The following is an 11698-nucleotide window of genomic DNA, read 5'->3' as shown; positions in this document are numbered from 1 at the left end:
TATCTACTCTACTCTCCCTCCAAATCTCTCCAATTTGGGGGAATTAAAAATGAGGGATTAGAGGTAGTAGAAACCCCTCCAAACCCCTCCAAATCCCTCCCCCTCCATCCTTAAAAAACTTCCAAACAAGGTAATTGGATTACTCTCCCTCTTTCTACTCTACTCCCCCTCCTTTTTTAAACATCCAAACAGGCCATAAGAGTGGACTGTTAGGTTTTAGACCCCTGTAAAACTAGATTGTTTAACCTAATTAATTAACCAAGTGATTAACTTAGGTTTATTATTCAGATCTAGGTTAAAACAATCATATAATCATATCATGCAAAGTAGCGAAAAAATAAATAACACAATGATATGATGACCTAGGAAAACCAAACTGGTAAAAAACCTGGGGAGGATTTAACCTAGCTATCCTCAAGGTAAACCTAAATCCACTATGAAAGAATCGAAGTGTACAATAGCGATTTAGACCACTAACATCCTATTGCTACCCACCAGTAGAACTTACTGACACGACCACGTGCAAGCTCTAAGACCACGAACTCCTTTTTTCTTGGATTCTCCAGCAAGTACAAGCACTCCCGCTTGTGTATCTTTAAACTCTTATGGCAGCAACTGAACGATCATCAAGTTCTTGAAGCAATCTCCTTCTTGATAATCCCAAGCTTGTGTGAAGGCAAGCACCTCTCTGATCTCACAAGAGATTCACACAAACAGCAATATGGGCAACATCAAAAACGTGACTAGGGTTTGCCTATTATACCTAGGGCAAAACATAAAACCCTACACGTCATATGGGCTTAGGGCTGAATTGGAAAAATCTGCAGAAAAACATTTTGCACGACTTTCAATCGATCGAGTCAGGCAAAAATACATAGTAACTTCTGTAGTTAACTCGATTCCAACTTTACATAAATCACATACTTTGAGCAAGTCTAAAACACAACTAGACACCTGTTTTGTTCATGGTTTGCCAACAATACATATTAGAGTTCTAATACATTAGTTCCTAAGTACTTAGAACCTAACAAACTCCCCCTTTGGCAATCCGTGACAAAACACAACTAAAAGCTCAAAGTTTACAAAGAAAAGCTCTTTACAAAAAATATGCCCATTAAAACAAATCCAATCCTAACTACTATCCATCAGTTGCAAGTGTAAACAGCAGCTTAATTAAATCAACCTGTATATTTCCTGAAACACTAAACAAAACGCATAAACGTATGTGTGACAGAAAAACAGTAAAACAACAAATATGCAAACTAACTCTCCCCCTAAGTTAGATACATCAAAAAAAAATTTCAACTCCCCCTAAACAAAACATTCTTGTATTTTCCACACATATTCCCACATTTCATTTAAATCTCCCCATTTTGTCACGTATTGACAAAGATAACTCAAATAAAGAGTAACAACTCAACCGAGAACAAGAGGAAATAGAGAATTAAGAGAACACAAAACAAGATAACTCTATAGAAAATAGAGACAACTCCCCCAATGAAGAGCAACAACTCCTCCTATGAACAACAAAGGTTTAAAAAAAACTTTTCTCCCCCTATAAAAATAGGAAAAATAAAACAAGTTTTGGGAAAAACAGTTTTGGGGAAAATTTAGGAGGTAGGGAAAAATAAAAAGACACAAACCAGACTTAAAAATTAAGTTGAGGATACACATGAAGAAAAATATTCTCTCTTTCAATAAATGCAAACTTGACACTATGTGACCCATAAATAGTTGCATAAGTAGAGAAAAATATTTGCACATTGATTATCCATCATATCTCTTAAGAAAATATTTTCTGCAGTTCACACATAAAAAATAGCATATACTAAAATGTACAAAGGACTCTAAAATGTACAAAGGACTCAAAAATTAGTCAATCAATTTTTAAATCAAGTTGAGTACCCAATTTTAGCAAAGTATATGCATGTTATGTGTGAAAACAATGAGAGATATGACTGCAAAACTGCAAGATGGACACAAAAATCAATGCAATGCATGGAAATCCTAAACACAAATGATGCATGAAAAGACAGATTGGTCAAACATCTAAAAACTGAAAAATTTTCAGTTTCGATCGATCAAGAATCGATCAAATACCAATTGAGCCAGACAGAAGCTAACCAAAATTTTTAACGCAATTTCAATCAGTCGAGAAACAACTTCGATCGATCGAAAATCTGGAAAACTTAAATTTTTGAAAAACAGAGCAATTTAATGCATAAACTCCTCAAAGCACAATATTTCATGAATGAAATGCATGAGTATGAGATTAAAAGTTTTTCAAAAACACATGAATTCAACCCAGATCATTAAAAACAAAGATTTTCAAACTCTTAACCATATTTTGCATCAAACACCATAGAAAACATAATCTTGGATGGCCACAACAAGATCACACACAATAAAATGTACCAAGTTTAACAAAGAGTAACTTGTGTAGTGTGTGCAACTAGTAAAAGCTTGAGATACATGTGAGGTGATATGTAGATAGTAATCAATCACAATTTCTACACAATCCATCACATGAATTTCGAAGAGACTATCCCTTAAAGAGTTACATCATATAACTCTCACATCTCTTAGAATAAAAGCTTGCAATCATGTAAGTTTCTTGATTTGCCTCATAATGTACACACCAATTTTATTTGATCAGAAACTTATTAAAAATTAGCCGGGATAATGTATACACCAATTTTAATTGATTGAAATTATTATAGTCCAATAATGTACACACCAATTTTATCATTTAAACTGGGGCTACACCTTATGTTCTTTTTGTGCATGTGCTACACTTCCTCGAGCACAAAATCTTATGATATGCACTAAGGTGTTCATGATTGGCTAGTAAACAGTGGTGAGATGGTTATTTATGCCTTTCTCATAAAGATTAAGTCCGGCAATCAAAGGCATGTGATTTCAAGATCAAAAACATGTGATCAAAAACTATAAAAATCTTCCCACACAACATGCACTACAAAGCTCAAACTAGTAAAGTGCAAGAAAGTAAGCTCATCCAAGCTAAACAAGGTACATAAACATGTTATGTAAAGATAATATGGCCAACCTTGATTACAAATCCATGATATGTAATACAAAACAAATAAAAATCTTTTTGGTTTAAAAAAATTTTATGACCAAAGCTAAAAGCACACATTATGATAAATGATTAAAAATGCAAATGCAATGCATGACAATGCTTAACTAAGCTATAGAGGGTACACAAACAAGAAATATCAAATTCTTAATTAACCCTTGAGTACATGTACAAACTAGTACATACTCACACAAAATCAGAAATAGCTTAGCGCTTATATAACACATACTATTCAGGTTTCTCCACAATGTCAAGCATGTTCTAAATCATGAGAGAGATATTATAACTCATGTAATCCTGAAGAAAAATAAAATATTTTTGGATTTTTGAAATTTTTCAATGTTTTTGGATTTTTGAATAATCAAAACAACTTAAGAAAATAAAACAACCAAAAACTAAAAAAAAACATGTCCACAATTAATTGAAAGAATTACACCAAGGACAAGTAAACAACACTCACCTTAGAGAATCTTTTCTCACCCATATAGCACGAGTCTTCGGCTTTGTAGGTGAAAATCCATAAGAAGCAGAGTGTATTTGAGGAATTACACCAATCTTCTAAGAAAGACTAAAATCCTGCAATTTCCTTTCACAAGCCAACAAGCTTAAATTTTTCAAAAGCATATGAAATAATTTATTTAGACTTATGGCAGGAGAAATATCATCACATATCCTAGATTAAAATACAGAATGTTTAAATTTCAATTTATAACAATTAGGACGAATGTGACCGAAGACACCACAAAAGTGACAAACATGGACAAATTTAGGAACATCAGTATTCCTAACAGCAAATCTAGTCTCAGATTTTGGTTTTTGCCTCAACAAAGAACAATCTAGTCTAATATGACCAACAACACCACAAAGGTGACAGGTAGGCACAAAAACAGATTTCTTATGCTCTCTAACAGTAGGTTTAGACATAGGTTTAGAAACTTCAGTGTCTACATCAAAACTTTTACCTTTGTCTAACCTAGCACAATAAGCCTTTTCTTTATTATTCCTCTTGAAAAGAGGGATATAAACTTTCTCAGTTTTAGGCTTAAGAGAAACAGAAACACTTCTGTTATCAACAACAGGCTTGGTACTAGTCAAATTTTCAATTTTAGCCTTAGATTCAACTAACTCTTGTTCCAAGCTTTTCATCTTCTCATCTTGAGAGGAAATTTGATTTCTCAAAAATTCATTCTTTTTATTAGATTCATCTAATCTAAAAATCAATTTCTTTTTTTCAAGATTAGCCAATTTTAACTCTTCCTTAAATTTATTAGCAATTTTCAAAAATTTCAATAATTCCTTACGGAGAGTTTCACATGCATCAATAAAATCAACAAAACAACAGTGTCCTTTCTATTCAAATCATCACAAACATGAGTAGAAAGACACTTCAAATTATCCATGATAACAGGGATCAAGAATCAATTCTTAGATCAAAAGATCTAAAACAAAAGAGCTACCCGCTCTGATACCACTTGTTAGTTTTTAGACCCCTGTAAAACTAGATTATTTAACCTAATTAATTAACCAAGTGATTAACTTAGGTTTATTATTTAGATCTAGGTTAAAACAATCATATAATCATATCATGCAAAGCAGTGGAAAAATAAATAACACAATGATATGATGACCCAGGAAAACCAAACCGGTAAAAAACTTGGGGAGGATTTAACCTAGCTATCCTCAAGGTAAACCTGAATCCACTATGAAAGAATCGAAGTGTACAATAGCGATTTAGACCACTAACATCCTATTGTTACCCACCAGTAGAACTTACTGACACGACCACGTGCAAGTTCCGAGACCATGGACTCCTTTCTTGGATTCTTAAGCAAGTACAAGCACTCCCGCTTGTGTATCTTTAAGCTCTTATGGCAGCAACTGAACAATCATCAAGTTCTTGAAGCAATCTCCTTCTTGATAATCCCAAGCTTGTGTGAAGGCAAGCACCTCTCTGATCTCACAAGAGATTCACACAAACAGCAATATGAGCAACATAAAAAACGTGACTAGGGTTTGCCTATTATACCTAGGGTAAAACATAAAACCCTACACGTCATATGGGCTTAGGGCTGAGTTGAAAAAATCTGCAGAAAAACATTCTGCATGACTTTCGATCGATCGAGTCTAATTCTCGATCGATCGAGTCAAGCAGAAATACATAGTAACTTCTGCAATTAACTCAATTCCAACTTTACATAAATCACATACTTTGAGCAAGTCTAAAACACAACTAGACACCTATTTTGTTCATGGTTTGCCAACAATACATATTAGAGTTCTAATACATTAGTTCCTAAGTACTTAGAACCTAACATGGACAATGTCAAAGCTACTAAGGCACCCAAAGACTATGAAGGAACTGCAAAATGATGTGAGAAGGATCACTAGCAACAAAAAGGATATAACAAAGGATGATTTGGATAAAATGCATTACATAAAGGCAGTCATCAAAGAAACTCTTTGCCTACATCCAATGTTATTTGTATGAGAATCGATTCAAGATATGAAAATACAAGGCTATGACATTGCGGTTGGAACAAAGGTATATATCAATGCATGGGCAATTGGAAGAGACCTGTGTCATGGGATGAACCAAAGGAATTTAAGCCAGAAAAGTTCTTGACTTCTTTGATAGATTCTAAAGGACATGATTTCCAACTGATTCCATTTGGAGCTGGTAGGTTTGCCCTGGAATGGCCTTTGCCATAACTACAATGGAGATTGTTTTGGCAAGTCTTATGCACAAATTTAATGGGACATTGCCTGGAGATGCAAGAGCAGAGGATTTTGATATGACCGAATTTTTTAGTCTAACCATTAATAGAAAATTTCCTCTTATTGCAATTGCAACTCAATATTCTATCTAGTATATGGATAGGGAATTCATATTAGTATTTGAAGAATCCCCCAAGTTCAGTTCTGCTATCAAGAATCTACAATTGGTCAATTTGAATTTCTCTTTTTTCTTCACTCCATTTTGGATGCAGAGAATGGAGCTGGGAAATATGTTCCACTGAAAGGAAAATAAATTTTTCATCAAAAACATAAAATTGTATCCTCAATGGCAGAACATTTATGCGAGGATATTCTAATGCATGCGCAATAACATAAACATTAGCTTGACCAAAACCATGCTCTAAGTAAAATAAAGCAAGTTGTCTGGTAGAGAAAAATGAAAGGCCAAGGTACATATGAAGCAAATTAAACAGAGAAATGGTTACTCTAAAGCTATATCTTACGCTTAAAGATCTCCAAAAAAAGGACTTTATACTCAAAATGTAAGGACAAAGAGAGGAAATAGTTCATGCCAATTGCCAAGGGGCACAAATAAATTTCCAGATACCCTTTGCATGAAAAAGCTCACGGTATAAAATAAAACACTTGGTATAAATTAAGATCTTGTTCTTCATCCATGAGAAGCTTGTGACCAATGTTATCAAAGGCATAAGTTCTGTCAAGATATACCGATGGAACCGTACGTCCTCCGCTCCTCGCACTTTCTCTTTTTTAGATTACAAATGTCTATGCTATTGCTACAGTCTAGCTCATACTCATGCTTGAGCTTGGCTATATCTCTATTCCCTAGTAACCCCAATCCCTACGAAAGTGATTTTGGATTCCACCAAAAAGCTAGTGATGGATTGGAGGATATTAATGGATATGGACCCAAGGGGGAAAATCCATGTGATATCTAGCATTAGAGAAATCGAAAATTTGAAACTTTAAGAGGCAAAATCAAAATTACTCCCAATTTTAAGGATGTAATGTGAAATTTAGAATATGATTTATAGCCCTCTCCGTTTGTTGACATCACAATACTATTGTTTTCAAAAGTTGTTCCCAACAGAAGAAAAAAAAAAGGTTGTGAAAATTTGTGGGATGGGTTTGGCACTTATTAACCTGAGGAGGTCAGGTAGGGTTGGAAAATACCCCAAACCCAACCCAATTTAACACATACTCGCCCCTACCCCATGTATATCTTTCATTTTATTACACACACACACACACACACACACACATATATATGGGTTGAGTTCAAGTTATACCTAGTATAACTCTAAGCAATGTTATACTACCTAATAATTTGTTATTAAATTCATAATTTGATAATCTAACCGTTGAATTATATGTTCTATATGTTCCTAACATGTATGCCAATTTTCATGCCAATCGGATGTAATTTACCATTTAATCCATAAACTTATTTTTTATGCATTATTTTAAGATACAAAAACTTGAATTTAAACAATCAATTAAAGACATGACTATTAATCTTTGATCATCTTCAAATTTTGTAAGCATGAAGAATATACAAAGATAATGTAACCCAGCATGAATTTATTAAAATTCACATCTAATTAAAAAACGTTAGGTGGTGTTATATATACACACACACACACACACATATATATTTCATTTTATTGCACACGTAAACTTTTTTTTATAGAATTGTCACAACATTTATTGCCATAAACTTTTGTTATTAATTATATATTTTACCTTTTTTTGGCTTTAAGCTAAGTTAGAACTATGGATGGGAATGGCACAAGACGAGGTCGGATTAGGGGTGCTCTACCCTAGCCCTGCAAAAGAACTGCCCTCCCTAACCCCCACCTCGCCCCATCCACACAAAATTTAAAACTTAATATATAAACAAACAAATAAAATACCCAACAACATAAATAATATTCAATATTCAATAACACAATCCAAAGTTTTTGTCAAGCACATTCTCAAAAAAAAAAAAAAAATCTAGCAATACTAGTGCCACAAAACATGATTGTCCCAATGTATGCAAATATGAATCCAACATTCCATTTTCATCCACCATGGTATATTAATATCTAAAAGCTACAACCTAGATATTAATGTATGCAGTAATGCATTATGCCTTTACACATTCTTAAACTAATTGTAACTTACCAATCAAGATAGGATCATCACTTTTTACTACCATGAGATTACATATTCTTGAACCTAAATGTAATTTATAATAGAAAATACATGTAATACAAACAGCTTGGGTGAAAGAACTATTTATTTGTTTTTAGTTTATACTCATCCAGGAAAAAAAATCTTACTCCACCACTATATTAATATCATTATGCTAATGTAGTATTCTTGGCCAAATTTGATAGTTTCATTCCTACTTAGAGAACCATATGTCATTTTCATCAATTTCAAGAGATAGAGATAATAAACACCCACTTCGGTCAAATTTGGTCCATTTCAATCTGATTTGGTCTAATTCGGTCTATTATAGTCCACTTTGGTCCATTTGTTCCATTTCAGTCCATTGTGGTCCATTTAGTCCAGTTTGGTCCAATTCGGTCCATTTGCTCCACTTTGATCCATTTCAAATGAGTATAAACTAAAAATAAATAAAGCTGTTAACTTTCACTCTGTTTGTTTTGATAGAAAACTTTGTGTAAAGATAGTTTTCTATATTTTCCAGTGTTTGGTAGCATTAGGAAAAATGAGTCAAAGTAAAACCATTTATGGCTTATTTTAGAGATTCTTTTCCAGTAAATTTTTTTTGAAAAACAACTCTATCTCTCTACAAGTTAAATAAGGGAAGTTAGATGTGTTTTTCAACTCATTCAAGGTTTCTACCAAACATAGGAAAATGAAATAGTTTTATAGAAAATACTTTTTGAAAAATGACTTATTTTTTAGAAAAAATTATCGCCGAAACAAACAAAGCGTTATTATTTATATTTTTTTAAAGTTAGTGAAAATGACATATTGCTTTTTAAGCAAGAGCAGAACTTGACTCTTCAACCAAGGCCTTTTGCAAATTTTGAGACTACCGCAATGATTCACCAACACCAAATGACAACAAAGAACTCTAAAAGATTCTGTGTTTAGTTTTAAACTTCTCTATGGAATTTGGAAATTTGGAGAAAGAAGGTAGAGAGAACAATGTGATTTTGCTCCCTAACTCCTCAATACAGGAATTGGGCGTAGAATCTCATAATATATAAGGGTTGATGATGCCGAAAATCGCTAGTAAGTCACACGGTCCTCACGTACTCCCGACAGAGGACCTGCACAACACAAAAGCTAAAGACCTTAAGAGGAGTACCGGTGTGGTGCTAGCAAAATATCTTCCGACGGTCAAGTTAGAGAAATCTCTTGTTCGCAACTCTAGAATGCCAGAGCTGAGGTGAATAATGCGTACCTTGATTTATGAGGGTTTTGGGGTATTTATAGTAGTGTGGGGTTGACATCCATGCCTTGGCCAAGAAGCTCTTTCCTTCTAGGAGAGAACCAATTGGACTTCGCATATCTCTTAGAGTTCTTTTCCTTGTAGGAGTCTTCTTGATTAGGGTTAAGTGTGTGGGGCAAGAACTCTCTTTATACATGTATGCATGGAGACCAAGTAAGGCTATGGATGGAGGTTCGCTTACCCTCTTCAGCTTTGTTCCCGTCAGCCTACCGAGTCGTCCCTTTATTAGGGTCGTTAGCTTATAGCGTCGTCCTTTGGTTAGGGTCGTCAGCCGTTATGAAGCTGTAGACTTCATGATGCAGTCACCTGTGGCAAGCATTGCCCGACAGAGATTCATACATTCCCTTCAGCTTATTGTCTTCAACTTATTGTCTTCAGCTTACTACCTTCAGCTTACTATCTTCAGCTTACTACCTTCAGCTTACTGTCTTCAGCTTACTATGCCTAAGATGTAGCCGTCAGGTATGGAAGGGAGTTGTAGACTTTTACAACAAGACCGTCTCTCATGAGTGAAGCTGACGACCTTGTTATGTCCATCAGCTTTTGTTTCGTCATGGATTAATTACAAAAGTATCCTTATTAGTTGCCCCTTACTCCATAGCCTCGTCAACTTTGGCTGACGGGTTGTGGAGTACACATCGTCATGAAGGTCATTCATGTGTGATACCTCGAGCCACCTTTATTAAATGCTTGGACATACGGTGCGAGCTGATTGGCTCCATTTTTGGACGAGCGTGTAGCTTCGCCTTCCGTGCCCTCTTTGTCTATATATATTTCACCTCCCCTCTTATTTCCAACTTTTCATCCTTTGCTATTTTTGAGAAAGAGATACCGTCGCTTTCTAAACTCCTTTCGTCCCTCAGCCTCCTGGCCTCGTCATCTTTGTTGCTGTCAACTTCTTAGGACCGTCTATTTTTCCAAGGAATTGTCCATCTGTAAGTTCTCTTTTCTTTTAATCTACCTTTTGTTTTTATTTATTTATTTTTTAGCTGGTAAACTCTATTGTGAGGTCATTAACTTAGGTTCTTAGAATGAATCTGTCGCTTGTAGGTAGTCAGATGTCTAGAGAGGTGACGAGTGAACAATCGTCGATCCGCGAGAGAGTGGGTTACAACGAGGTCTTCCAATTAGGTCGTGAGCCCAAAGAGGGCTTCTCCTAGTCGTCAGATAGGGAAACATCAGCCCATTCTTCTGACGAGGAAGTGGAGAGTTGTGGAGAAGGTGAGGTAAATGAGGGCAAAGATGAGGATGATGAGGAAGAAAGAATAAGTGACGGAGACAAAAAGACTCGTGAAGAGGAAGGGGAGAGAATGGGTGACGAGGGTGAAGGTGACGGTGGTGAGGAGGTCTTAGAGAGCACCTAGGGAGTCCCCGGGGTTGACTGTCCTTTCATTCTACCCAAGAAATGGACCGTCAATGAGTTCTTGCCAATGATGTCGGTTAGTGTCTTCAATAACTTACGTGCCCGTTACCAAATTCCAGACAACATCCCAATTCGTCTCCCTGAAGAGGGCGAGAGATGTTACTCAGGGCAAACTGCGGATGTTGGCATGTATGATGCCATGTTTGCAGTAGGATTAAGGTTGCCGCTGACGGCACTTCATCGTTAGCTAGCTAATTTTTTGGGTTTATCCGTCAACCAGATTTCCTCCAATGCTTGGTGGATATTTATTAGGGCTAAGATCTTATGGGGTCGTCTGAGTGGCGAGAACCGTCAGTTAACCCTCGACGAGTTCTTTTGGTGCTACTGACCCCAGCATATCTCCTCGTCCTAGGGGATATACCACTTTGCAGTAAGGAAGAAAGAGCTAAAGTTGGTGTCGGATATGCCTGATTCAAATAGGAACTGGAAGGGTAGGTACTTTTTCGTCGAGGGGACGAACTAGGTGTGCTGTCAAGAGGAGTGGGAGTTGACGCCCCACGGTTTTGACAATACTTGGGCTTACGTTAGGGACTCAGGTTGATCTCGTCTGCTTCTTTACTTGGTTCACTTATTTCAAACTTCTAACACCGTCTACTTTTCTTTTCAGCTAGCGTTTGTCCACATATCACAGCGGAACAAGAGGACTTTATCCGTCGAGTAACAACCATCTCGTTGGACGAGGGGAAGTGTCGAGACCTGATTACACTCGACGCTTTACATTTATACTGTGGAGATCCAGAGCCGACACAGGAAGCTTGTAGGTTAAAAGTCTACTCCCGTCGACGTATGCATCCCTTAATTTCTCCCGTCTCTTTTACTTTCGTCGTTTTCTCTTGTTCTGATCCTTGCTTCTCATCTTTTTGCAGAAATGGAGGCAGCTAGGCAAAGGGTTCGGGCTGCTGCTGCCAAAAGGAAGGAGGAGGAGAACAAAACAAAGGGGGATGGAACG

The sequence above is a fragment of the Castanea sativa genome, chromosome 4 (genome assembly GCF_040712315.1).
Source record: "Castanea sativa cultivar Marrone di Chiusa Pesio chromosome 4, ASM4071231v1".
Classification (NCBI taxonomy): Eukaryota; Viridiplantae; Streptophyta; class Magnoliopsida; order Fagales; family Fagaceae; genus Castanea; species Castanea sativa.
This window is presented reverse-complemented; position numbering follows the sequence as displayed.